At 40.2% G+C, this 13,341-nt stretch overlaps 1 protein-coding gene across 1 annotated transcript in view; it reads left to right on the plus strand.

Annotated features, from left to right (window-relative positions):
- Positions 1-2,970: 2,970 nt before the first annotated feature.
- Positions 2,971-13,341, plus strand: part of PCTP (phosphatidylcholine transfer protein) — an 81,029-nt gene continuing 70,658 nt past the window's right edge. Inside the window, exon 1 of the mRNA XM_077164846.1 lies at positions 2,971-3,020. The gene's annotated coding sequence lies outside the window, so the exon portion shown is untranslated. The remainder of the gene's footprint in view (positions 3,021-13,341) is intronic.

Below are 13,341 nucleotides of genomic sequence, written 5' to 3' on the forward strand. Positions count from 1 at the left end.
TATAGCAATTCACTTTTCTAAGGGAGAGGCAAATGCTGGAGAAAGTTGGCCTTACTGTTTGACTACTAATTTCTGACATATTGTCAAATAATTCTGTCATAGACTCAAAAATAAATTTTCTGCTAAAATTATGTATGGATTTAAATTCACCTCATTCCATACATACAATCATTGACACGCACATGATATGCACACATGGTTTGATATTCCTGACATTTTGCACAATGGAAGAAAATAAACATTTTAAGAATTCCAATTTTGTTGCTTCCCTGGGACCAGAGCGTGAAGGATATTGAGGAATGACGAGAGAGACAGACAGGATCAGGGGGTCTGAAGCTTAGTGACAGCAGACAACAAACAACTTTATTCTTAATTAGTTCCTGCTTATACACTGCAGGGTTTATTTGACAAAAAGCATGCATGCATGCACTTTGTGAGAAAGCAGAGTACTTACTTTTTACTCCCTACATACTAAAGATAGCCATAAAGAACTTGGGGTTAAGAAAAAACAAGCATTCTTTCCCTCCCAGACTCTTCTCCATTATTTAATTGTATTGACTGTGCAAAACATAGTCATGTACATGTGTCATGGGTATATGTTCAGTTTTAAGAAAGGTCCTTGAAAACAAGAACCATAACAACACAGTTTCCTTTGTACCATACCCAGCATGAATAAAGCACTCAACAGATATTTTCTGGTCATAAAGATGTTGTCTCCTCTATTGGTCCCTACTCTAAGGTACCATTTGTATAGAAGAGTATGTGTAGAGTTGTCCAATACCTCCACTTCATATGTGGAGAAACAGCCTTTGTCTTACCAAGAACTAATTTTAAGTTGTAGCTTGAGTTGATGTTTAACAAAGAAATCACAAGCCAAGTCCTCTATGGTTTTCTTTAGAAATGTCACATTTGGGGTGCCACGCAGTATATAAGCATGGCTTCAGATCACGGTTTTCCATGATTATGTTGACTAGGAAACTTATAGGTTCCTCAAGAACAGAATCAACAATTGTGCAAAAAAAAAAAAAAAGACTTTTTTTTTTGCAGAAAGTCTTTGCAAAATAAGTAAAAGAATGACTTTACACTGAAATTAGATGTAAGCTTGAAAACCCAAGCAATTATTCGAATAGATTATTTTAGAATATCCAGATATTTAATGCTAAGTGTATGAATTATTCTTTATAATTAAAATATAAATTCTAATTTATAGTTGAATAATTATTCAATTATTATTGGCGTTTTTCAGTATTCTTAGGATGGTGAGTTCCATGTAGATTCAGCTACAGGCAGCACCTAATAAGCATAAACGTGTATTGGGCAATCACTGTATGCTGCACACCCTTTATTTATTTATTACTTCATTGAATACAAATAATCCAAGAGGTAAGTGCTAGAAATAGTCCCCTTATATAAGTGAAGAGGTTAAGAGACTTGACCGGGAACCTAATTTGGAAAATGGTAGCGCCCACGATTAGGAACAAAGCTTACCCTCTAAACCTCTGTGGCATATTGTTTCCATGTTCAGATAATGAGCACATATGCTGAAGCTCATAAGGTCTATATCCAAACCAAAATAAAGTTTGGGTTTTGAAATGGTTGTTTTGCCAGGAAATGCATGCAATGGCCTTTCCACAGAAACTCTGTGGTGGTACACTGATTGAGAGTTGAATAGAACCAGCTCAAGAAACCATTTGGAAGCATTTTTATCCACTTGAAAAGCCTCTGATGTCCACGATGTGGTGGCTGTCGGGAAACGGAACCGTTTGCCCAGCTGAGCTGAATTCTAAATAGAACTGTTTATCTTCTGAACTTATCTTATGGAACAATGCAGAGAACAAATCTCTTGTTTTCTTTCTTTAGATAAAAATTTTAAAGTCTTGTTTCCCAAAAGGAGACAATACTTTGCTGCCTCCTTCTTGTTTACTTAAACAATTATACAGGAAACAGGCATTATTGTCTTTGTAAATGCAATGTAAAACTTGGTAAAGCCAATGACCCAATGGCCATGGAATGAGAATGTGATGTCCTAGCAGTGCGCACCAAGGGGTACCAGGTCCATTTGGAACTCCACCTGGCCACTTGCACCTGGTCAGCAAAGCTGCCATTGCTAATTTGGGGTCACTTCCAATTGGATGGACTCTGTAGTCTCAAGGAAAACTCCCTCCTCTGACTTATTTCTTATTATTTATTTTCTAAGTGAAACTTAGTTTGGAAAACTCTTTATAGCACATGACTTGATATTTCTTTCCAGGGTCAAAGAGTAAGGTTTTGGATCCCTTCCACAGCAAAATTGACTCTTTCTGACTCTCCATTCTTGTTGTACAGTGAAAACAGTCATGAATAAAAGTCAGGAGATTCAGGTTTGCATCTTCTTTCCCCTTTATGGCCTTGGGAAGTCACCCAACCTCTCAAAGTCCCATCTGCCAGATGTCACGGTTCCAACTGAACATCCTTTACTAATTCTTTCCTTTAATTTTATATTTCGAAAAGTCCTTTTTTGGACTTGTCATGTCAGCAAACCCAGACAAGACAACTTGGGGACATAGCTCACATTACTACCAAAGCTACCAGCACAGCTGTAGGAAGCCTCTTTAAAAAAGAAAAATTCCCTGGTTCAGCATCTGTCAGCAAAGCCACTGACCTCTTACCGTGCGTGTCCATTTATTTCCATGTGAACAGGGTCACAAGCATCTGGCTCAGAGACTGACTGCAGGGCACGGAGGGTTTTCCTCAGTTTCTGATCAGAAAGTCTAGGCTTTTAGTGTTTACTCACTAATTTCCACTCTTGCTCATGCAAAGCCCATGCAAATAAGGAGTGTGGGCTGCCCAAGGAAGTGAATAACACAATTGAAATGGCAAACTGCGTTTGAAAGTAAAGCAGCAGAAGGAAGAATCCACATTCGTGGAGCCTCACCCTGCTGGGACTGACATGACGTAAGTCAGAGACCTCAGTTCACAGTTTCATGTGACAGGACACAGGAGCAGCCGGCTTTAGGGAAGACTGATAGGAAAGCTCAAGGGTGAGTCTCTCTGGGAACAGGAAGCAGCTACCGCTGTACCAACAAGGTTTACAGACAGAGAATTTTGACAGGTTTTGTCGAGGGCGGGTGGGGGAATGGGGGGGGTGGGGTGGGGGAGTGGAGCTGCCTGCTCCCATCACACGGAACATGGATTTCCTTAGTGCTTCTGCTCTCCCAGGCCACTGAATCCAGAAAGTTGCTATGAGACTTGATCAATACAGTGGGTTCATTTATAGCAGTCAGTCAGGTTCTCACGCTTGCATTATGACTTATAGGAGAGAGAAGGATAAAACTATATATTCCCTTCTTTTAAGAATTCCCTTTTATTTTCTTCGTGGTGGGGTTAAGATTTTCCTTACTGAATTTTCTGCCTTCAATCTCACTACCTTCAAATACATCCTGTACTCTGGTGAGGACTTTAGGCTACCTGCCCCAGAGTCACATAGGGCACTTATGAAAAATATAGCTTTCTGGGCTCCAGGGTGTGTGTGTTAGGCAGTTGGGAATCTGCACTTTTACACACTGCTCTACACTGATAGTGAAATTTTGAGTAGACAAAACTGACCAGGCCATTTCCCTGCTCGAAACCCAACATTGGTTCCCCTGCATGGGAGGTCTGGAGGTTCTGCTTGACACACAAGCCCCCCCCCCCCCCCCCCCCCCGCCCCATGAGCTGGCCTCTCCCTAGCTTTCCTGCCTCAGCTACCCCTTGGAACTATGAAAAGTTTCCTGAACACAATGCACTATTTCATGTCAGCGTGCTTGCTTGGCTCTTACTGTCGGTACTCAAGGTGATGTCTACTCATCATTCATGATTACGTCAAGCACTGGCTGCTTCTAGAAGCCTTCCTTGGTTAAGTCCCCTACCATCTTCAGACCAGCCAGGCTTGGGTTCCCTTCCCTTGCATTCCACAGTGCTCTAGGCCAGAGTTTCTCAACCACAGCAGTACTGACATTTTGTGCCAGGTAATTATTTGTTGTGCGGGTTGTCCCGCGCTTTGCAGGGTGTCTGGCCACATCCCTGGCCTCTACCCACTAGGTGCCAACAGCGCGTCCCTCTCCCTGACCCCACCCCAGCTGCGACAACCGAAAATATCTCCAGACATTGCCAAATGTCCTGGGGTGGGGGGAGCACAAAACTGATTGAGAAGAAGGTACCACACTAATCCAAAATGTAAAAAATGGGGACGGGTATATGGGAACTCTATATTTTACGTGTGAACTTTCGGTAAATCTACAACTTATCCAATTAAAAAAAAAATTCTTTGAGAACACTGCTGTGTGCTTACATATCGCATAGCTCTCACCACAGAGTGTGAAAATAGTTATTTGCTCAATTATACCTCCAAATCTAAGAGACAGAGAGCTTTTCAAGAATAGAGAATACACAAAATTTATCTTGGCATCCCCGTTTCAGAAAATAGCATCCTCAGCACAGTAAGCAGTTTAGTCACATTTCTTGAGTAAAATTTTATTGAGGTATTGGGTGTTAGAAGACCTAAGTTTAGCAAATCTTGGTCTGCTCTACCACTTAAAACATTGTGGCTGTGGACAAGTCATTAGCATCTCTGTGCCTCAGTTTTCCTTATTTGGAGGAAATGAATAATAATACCTCCAGCCTTGCCTCTGTGGGCATATGACTGTGCAGGAAGAAGCCTGGTTTAGGGCCATATGCCCTAAGGAATTCCACTCACAGAGAGTGCCTTCTCTGGGCACATTGTCTTGGATACCACTGAAAGCTCAGGTTCACCCAAGCAATATATTCATCTATAACAATAACTGGAGGAGTCCTTTAGTTTGGAACAAATTCTTAATTCTTGAAAATGACTGAATTCTCCGTATGTAATGAAACCAACATAAATGAATAAATCGTTATCTTACGCATAATTACGTACAACACAGCATGGATACTCTAAAGGACAAACACGCTAATCCTTATCCCTGGCATGGCTCCATAAACTCCTGTTATAGGTCCAGTCATGCCTGCTACAAAGACACATTCAAGTCCAAACCCCTGACCCTGTGGCTACTCAACCATTGGTAAATAGGATCTTTGAAGATGTTATCTGTTAAGGGGAAGTCAATCTGAATCAAAGCAGACCTTAATCCAATAAAACTGGATTCCTTATAAGCTGAGGAAATTGGACAGACTGGGAGAGAGATGGCCATGTGACAGGGACAGACACTGAGTGATGGGACTGCCGGCAAGCTGCTACTGAATGCCACAGACTTCAGAGACATCATGATCTCACTGGCATCTTGATTTTGCACTTCTAGCATGCCAGAAAATCAATTCCTGCTGTTTAAGTCAACGAGACTTTAGTTCAGCAGCTCTGGCAAACTAAGACAGCTCTGGTAAAGATGAAGGCAGACCAAAGGGAGCCTTCTCTGCTCCAGGCCTGACAAATTTTCTTGTCATCGAGAGGCTGCCAAACCCACACATCACACCATGTCCTGCAATGGTTCCTTTCTGCTTGGTGCTCTAGGATGACTGAAGCCTTGTCTCCTGACCCACAGTATCAGTGGGAGGGAATTAGCATCTGCTAATTTTGCAGCTGCGATGGCTCAGATGTCATAATTGCTATTGAGAGGCTCATCCATTCTACATAAAGGGGATTGTTTCCTCTAATATCTAATCCCACCTCATCCTCTTATCTACTTTATGTCTTCCTTTTCTTGCCTTCCATCATTGCTGCCTCTGTGTTCTCCCAACTCTGTGGTGAGGTGGTTTATATATCTCCTTTCAGTACAAATAATTAGTTTCCAGACTGAGTTCAGCTGAGAAGGACCCTGTTGCATAGAAACGTGGACTTACAATCTTCTTGCCACCATGAGCCCCCTTCTAACTGCAGCTGGGCAGGGCTTTCCTGCTAACCATTTCACATTCCGAATATGTAGGCTGTTAAAGCACTTACTTATGAATTGTGAAATTCCCCACAAATGAGTCAAGATCCCCAGTGTATATACTTTTAGGGCTGGAAGGGGGCTTGGGAGTCATCTAGTCTAGCTCTTTCATTTTAAACTTAAGAACGTTGAAAGCTGAAGAAGTGGAGCAGCTTCCTCAAAAAACCGCTATTCTTGTTGCAGTTTTGGACCATCTCAAAAACCAATCTGAATTGTTCTGTTATTTTTAGCACAGCACCGCTAATCCTTAGTTTCCAACCTTTACTAGACTTCTTGGTCTTCTCTTTTTCTTTAAATTTAAGATTATTTCCTTTTAGTACAAGGTTTGGGGATGTTTCATCTGAAAGATGATAGATATTGCTTTTAAAAGAGCGAATTCTCTGTATCTGTTATACACTAACAGTATTAGTAAGATACTGATTCTAAACCATGTATCAGTAAGATACATGGTTTAGAGCCATGATGATGAAAGGCTTTTATTTTTTTTCATTCAGTGTACTTACATTATTGTGCTACAATCAGGTAGTATTGTTATCCATTTTTGAATTTTTGAATTTTTACAGTCAGTCCTTCTGTACAATCTGTATCCCTTCAGCTCCAATTACCCAATCTTTACCCTATTTCTGTCTCCTGATAACCTCTGTTCTTAACTGAAATTCTCCAAGTTCACTCAGTGTTAGTTCATATCACTGCTTCTGGCTACTCTCATTCAGCATAACATCCTCAAGGTCCATCCACGTTGTTGCATGCTTTATGACTTTATTCTGTCTTACAGCTGTGTAATATTCCATCGTACGAATATACCTCAGCTTGCTTAGTCACTCATCTGTTGATGGACATTTGGGCTGTTTCCATCTCTTGGAAATTGTAAATAATGCTGCTATAAACATTGGTGTGCAAATGTCCATTTGTATGCTTGCCCTCATGTCCTCTGAATAGATACCTAGCAATGTTATTGCCGGATCATATGGCAATTCTATTCCTTCCTGAGGAAGTGCCAAACTGCCTTCCACAGTGGTTGTACCATTTTACATTCCCACAGACAGTGGATAAGTGTGCCTCTTTCTCCACATCCTCTCCAGCACTTGTCATTTCTGTCTTTTTGATAATGGCTATTCTGGTGGGTGTGAGATAATATCTCATTGTGGTTTTGATTTGCATTTCCCTAATAACCAGAGAAGTTGAGCATCTTTTCATGTGCCTTTTAGCCATTTGTATTTTCTCTTCTGAGACGAGTCTGTTCATGTCTTTTGCCCATTTTTTAATTGGGTCATTTGTCTTTTTGTTGTTGAGTTGAACAATTGCTTTATATATTCTGGATACTAGACCCTATCTGATATGTTGTTTCCAAATATTGTTTCCCATTGTGCAGGCTGCATTTTAACTTTTTTGACAAATGAACAGCTTTTTTAAAAAAACATTTTTATTGTGAAATACAACATATGTACAAAAAACCACAATAAATTTCAAAGTACATTTTAACAAGCAGTTTTAGAACAAATTTCAAAGTATGGTGTGTATTAGAGTTCTACCAGTTCAGGTATTTCCTTCTTGCTATTCTAAGACACTGGAGACTAAAAAGAAATATCAATGTAATGATTCAGCTGTCATACTCATTTTTAAATCCGATCTTCTCTGATAAAACTCTTCCTTCTCTTTTGATCCTTCTCCCAATCTTCAGGGCTATTTGGGCAATAACCACTCTTACTTCTTTCTGTTGAAAAGGGGTGTTGACATCACTGGGTAGGGGGAGGCAATTGGTTCACGCTTGTGGAGAAACTGGTAACTCTGAGTTTCGGGGCTTAAATGGGATAGGAACCATACGGAGGTCATAGGTTTCTGAAAAATAAATTTAGTGAGTAAAACCTTTACTGAGTTTCAGATAGAGGTCTCTGGGTATTCTTTAGAGTTTACAGGAATATTGTTAATTGGGCTTACAATACTATGGCAATTAGCAATATATAGCTGAAGCTTGCAAAAGATAAACCACCAGAATAGCCTCTTGGTTTTATCTGAAATCTCTTAGTCACTGATACCTTATTTCGATACATTTCTTTTCCCCTTTTTGGTCAGATAGGCATTGTCAACCCCACGGTGCCAGGGCCGGGTCATCCCTGGGAGTCATAGTTCCATGTTGCCAGGGAGACTTACTGGATGTCCTATCTCGTGTCGGGGGAGGTAATGATTTTACTTGCAGAGTTGGTCTTAGAGAAAGAGAGAGGCCACATCTGAACAACAGAAGTGGTCCTCTGAAAGTAAATCTTAGGTATAACTATAGGTAGGCTTAGCTTTTCCATTGACAGATAATAGTTTCATAAGAGTAAGCTTCAAGATCAAGAGCTTGGCCTATTATCTTGGGAGCCCCTAATGTTCGAGAGAGTGTCAGGGATTTCCCTAGTGTAAAAGTTTAATAGTTCTATATATTTTTTCTCCAGTCCCTCATGGGACTTTGCCTATGCCTTCTAGTTATCTCCCCAACATAATTCTGGAATGTATCCAGGTAGTGCATTAAGTTATATGGAATTGCAAGACCTCATTCCCAATTCCAGGCGCCATGTGTTTAGGTTGTTTAACTGAACTGGCAAGACAGGTTACGTTAAATTGTGTGCTACAGAAATTTTTGGTTTTGAACAACATAAACCTCTCTTCCTTTGGTCTCATATAGTAGGTAAAATTATAAAATACAGACAATATCATCTTTACCTTGTATCTGGATTTACCTTAGTTCCAACCAGATCTGTTTTGTTCTTTTCTTTGAATGAAGTCTGATCTCTTTTTTGGCTTCTGTAACAGTTGCTGTACGAAGGAATGCTGGTTTTCAGAGCTGGAGTTCTGTAGCCGGAGTTCTGCACCTGCAGCTGAGATGCAGTCTTAGGTGTCACATAGGTACCCAAAGTTCCAGGAAAATACCATGTTATACACTTACAGCACAGCATCTCAGCAGTTAGAAATAACATGTAAGCCTTAGAAATAAATGTGATTGCTGTAAGAGCTTACAATCTAGGCCCCAATTTTCTTGTAAGTATTTTCTAAAAGAGACCATATAATCTTTTCCTTTTGTTTCTGGTTTATTTTGCTCAAAATAATGTCCCCAACGTTCATTCACCTTGTTGCATGCCCCATGACTTCATTCTTTCCTGCAGCTGCACAATATTCCATCATATGTACACACCACAATTTGCCATCTGTTTCTCAGTCAACGTACTGAGACTACACTCCCAGTAATGGGACTGCCTGATCATATGGCAACCCTATATTTAGCCTCCTATGGGCCCACTGCATTGTCCTCTGGAGGGGCTGTCCATTCTGCTATCCTACCAACGTTGAAGAGGAATACCTCTCTCTCCACGTGTTCTCTGGCACTTGAATCTCCCTGTTTATTTACTTAGCTTTCTTTCTTTCTTTTTTTTTTGCCTCTGAGAGACAAATTGTTTCCATGGAAATTGAAAATAGCTTTGTTTGGCTCAAAATAAAATTTTCTTAGTTTCTTTAAAAAGTCTTCTTATGTTGATTATCTGGATTTGTTTGGAAAAAGATTGCCATTGTAAAAAATGTGCACAGCTCATTAACCTCTAAAAAAATGTTTGTATTTGAGGATATAGGAGAACTTGCAACAAGGATGCCCCTGCCTACTAGCGTACCCGAAGAGTTCATGGAAGGGTTCATTGTGAGGCTTGCCTGCAGCTTGAGAGTCTTGCATTGCTCATTGCTTATCAAAACAGTAGTTCTTTGATGGTTAGAATTACTCAGTTCAGTAAAAGTATAAATAAGGAAGAGTGGGTGTGAAAGATGGGGAATTGAAATGACATAGGACCATGATTATTTTTCAAAACAGGGAGTATTTTAGGATAATAATAAATTTAAGAAGGATACAATCTTACCACATTGCTTTTATTTTTCACATTTTGAGTGCCTGTCTCCAAAATGGCACTTGGAAACCACCAAATCTAGATTAATTAATCCAAGAACCAGAGATGAAAGTAATATAAATTCAAATCCTATAAGAAAAAAACAAAAAACAAAAAGGACCCCCCCCCGAGTTCCTTGATTTGTATTGGTATTAAATATTGCTCATATAGAATGACTCATTGGTGAAGCCAAGATGTTATTTAGATGGCTGAAGATTTCTGCATTATTAGAGAAGCAGCGTAGTTAAATCAGTATACCCAGGGATACTTGACCATGCTCCAGAAACTACTTAGACTGTTTGCTTTTTTATTTCTTCTTTCCCCTTCTTTTCTTTCCTTTATTTCTACTTTTCCTTCTTTGGAAGGGTATATATGTAGAATGTACACTTTCTGCTTTAGCTATCTATTGCTGCATAACAAATACTTAGAGCTTAGTGGTTTTAAAGAACATGCATTATTTATTTTACTTGTGAATCTGCAGTTTGGGCAGGGCTCTGTGGGACAGCTCACCTCTCCTGGGGCAGCTCAATGGTGGTGGGGGGTGGGGGGTAGGGGGATGGGCTGGGGCATCCACTCTAAAATGACTCACACACATGGCTGTTGAGTTGGTGGGAGCTCAACAGAACTGTGAGCTGGGGGCCTTGGATCCTCTCCAAGTGAGCCTCTTCCCAGGCTGCTTGAGCTTCCTCATGTCATGGTGTCTGGATTCCGAGAGAGAATTCCAAGAGAAACAAGAAGCTTGATTGTCTTCAATGGCCAAATCTTGGAAGTCACTGAGCATCACAGATGTCCACCCAGATTCAGGGTGATAGGACACAGACTCTACCTCTTGCTGGAGAAGTATCTAAGTCACATTGTAACAGATTATGTGAGATGAGAGAGAAACCATTACTCTCTCATTCTGTTCAATTTCCTCTGCTTATAAGGACTCCAGTTTTTATTGGATTAAGGCCCACTTTGTTTCAGAGTGGTTACTTTTGGAAAAAAATAATCTGTTCACCTTCAAATTGCTAAGAGAGAAAACATTTAAAATCTCCTGCAAAAATGAGCTTATTTAGCTTAGTAGTTATGAGAAATGGCTAGGATTAGAAAAGATCTGGATTTGAATCCTGTGTCACTATGGACATGTCACTTAGTCTTTTAAAGCCATCTGTTAAATGAAAGTATTGATACATACCACATAGGGCTTGTAGTGAGATGATGTACTGTTGAGCAGGGTGTATGGTTCCAGACACATATTCAACAGTCACTAAATGGTAGTTTTAGGAAAGATAAGGATGACTAACTGTGACACCCTATTTACATTGTTCCAGAAGTTCTGGTCTAGCTGTTTTCAAGTTTGTTTTTAGCATTAGAACATTTTCTTCTCATAAACTCTTTTGCGGAGCTCAAATTTAGAAAAACAACTAAAGCTTGATCTTGTTTGTGGAGCAAAGATGAGGGGCTGGAGGAGGCTGGCGTGCTCCCCACTGGTTTGCTCCAGTTCCCACAAGGGCATCAGAGGCATCTGCGCAGACATTTTCAAAACCGCTGTTTCAACTCATATAATACCAGGAGGGAACAAATTGGAATAGGTTTCGGAAATGCTGTGGCAAATTTCTCTTCTTTTTTTCCTAGACAATAGGATTGGTTATCTAGAAAACTGAAAAGAACAGCTTAAGAACTAATGGAACTAACAAAGAATTTAGTACGGTGGCCAGTTACAACACAAAGCATTTAAAAACAGTCTCTCTGCGGTGAGCCGAGTGGGCTCCAGCCTGCAGCACAGTTCCAAGACCACTGAGTTAGAAGCAGTGGCTGTGGCTTGGCCTACAGGCAGCGGTGCAGGCAGAGGGCTGTGTGGGAACAATAGAAATGAAAAAAACAACAAAAAAAGGCAGAATAATTAGATGGGGGGGGGTAAGAGAAAGAGAGGAATATCACCATGAGGTTTTTGAACTTCAGAACAAATCGAATTTTGTCCTCATGGACAGACAACCTTAATGAACTAGTGAGGAGAATGGACCCAAATGAGTCCTTTTCCCTGCTGGAACTGGTCTAAATTAAGCGCTGCAGTGATTCCGAGCACAGTCAGCATTCCCAGGGAAAGACAGTGAGGCTTCTGACCCAAACTTGAGAACTCCACTATAACGAGAGGATTCCAGGTGTTCAGAAAAAAAGGCACTGGTAATTTATGCTGATTAATGTGACAGCGCAACCCTGCAGTCTGAGGATGACAGCCAGTGTGAAATCCTAGACTCTCAGGCTGAAACTCCCCTGGGCTAAGCTCAGATCCCCTGCAATGATTAGTCAAGGAAGCGGAAGAGACTTAGTAATGCAATACATCCAGCTCGTCTCTGGAACTCCCTTGCTGGTAGGAAGGGAGGGTGAGGACTTTATTCTCTGGCCCCTTTCACAAGTCAAACAAACGTAGTTTTCTGAACAATCAGTTTCATTTAATACATTTCAAATAAAGTAAATGCCCTAAGAGGGCATTAGAAACTTGTCTTTCCTAACACCCTATTTGTGTGATGTTATTTTATTTAGATCTATGGGCTAACTAAACTAGGGATCCTAAGTCTTTATGGATCTGTGACAATATGGTTTGACTAATTGAATAACCAAGTTATTACCAAGAGTAGCAGCTCCTTGTGCTTCAATTCCCTCACATGGGAAATAAACGTGATGGACTAGATGATAAAGGACACAGCAAATAATCTGTCTGTTGTACTTGTTCCTGGACTGCAGGCTAAGCATGTACCTGATGTACCTTCGAACTCCACAATAGCTGTATTAACCATAAAACCATAACATTTCATACTAAAGGGCTCAGATATTGTCATTTATTCCTTTATTTATTTATTTATCACTTGTTCGATAAATATTTATCAATGATCAATGAATATTTATCAAACATGAAAAAAACATAATAAACTAAGGGTGCTATCTGAATTCTTTTTCACTATGAAATTTTTATGGCTATACCAACTCATAGACAGCCTTCTAGGAATGAAGACCTTTACAAATACAAGCAGGGTTAGGTCCCGCATTCATCACAGGTGGCTTAGACACAAGAGAGTGGGCTCTAGACCCCAACAGAACTGGCTCCAAGCCAGAGGTCCACTTTTTCCCTAATAAATGTGATATTAGACAAGTTACTTCACTTCTTCAAGTCCCAGTTTCTTCCTGTAAAACTGAAGAACTGATTTCGGAGTGGTATTGTGGGGATAAAATGAAAGCAGCATACAAATACTCCCTACCAATCTATGGGTTTCTTTTCTTCATACTTTTCAGACCAGCCTCAGACTAGGTTAGGGAAACCATGTTGTGCATTCTTTTGTCATAATCTGTGCATTTTTCTATTATTACTAACTATAAAAGCAGTTCAGGTTTCTATAGAGACTGTATCCCAACTTCTGATAATGAAGATGTGTTAATTTCTTAGATGGTTCAGTAGGGCAGAAGTATGGGATTGATCTTGGTTTTTATCATAGATATGTAATTACTTAATAATGTGACTCTAATGTTCT

This window comes from Tamandua tetradactyla, chromosome 6 (genome assembly GCF_023851605.1).
Source record: "Tamandua tetradactyla isolate mTamTet1 chromosome 6, mTamTet1.pri, whole genome shotgun sequence".
Classification (NCBI taxonomy): domain Eukaryota; kingdom Metazoa; phylum Chordata; class Mammalia; order Pilosa; family Myrmecophagidae; genus Tamandua; species Tamandua tetradactyla.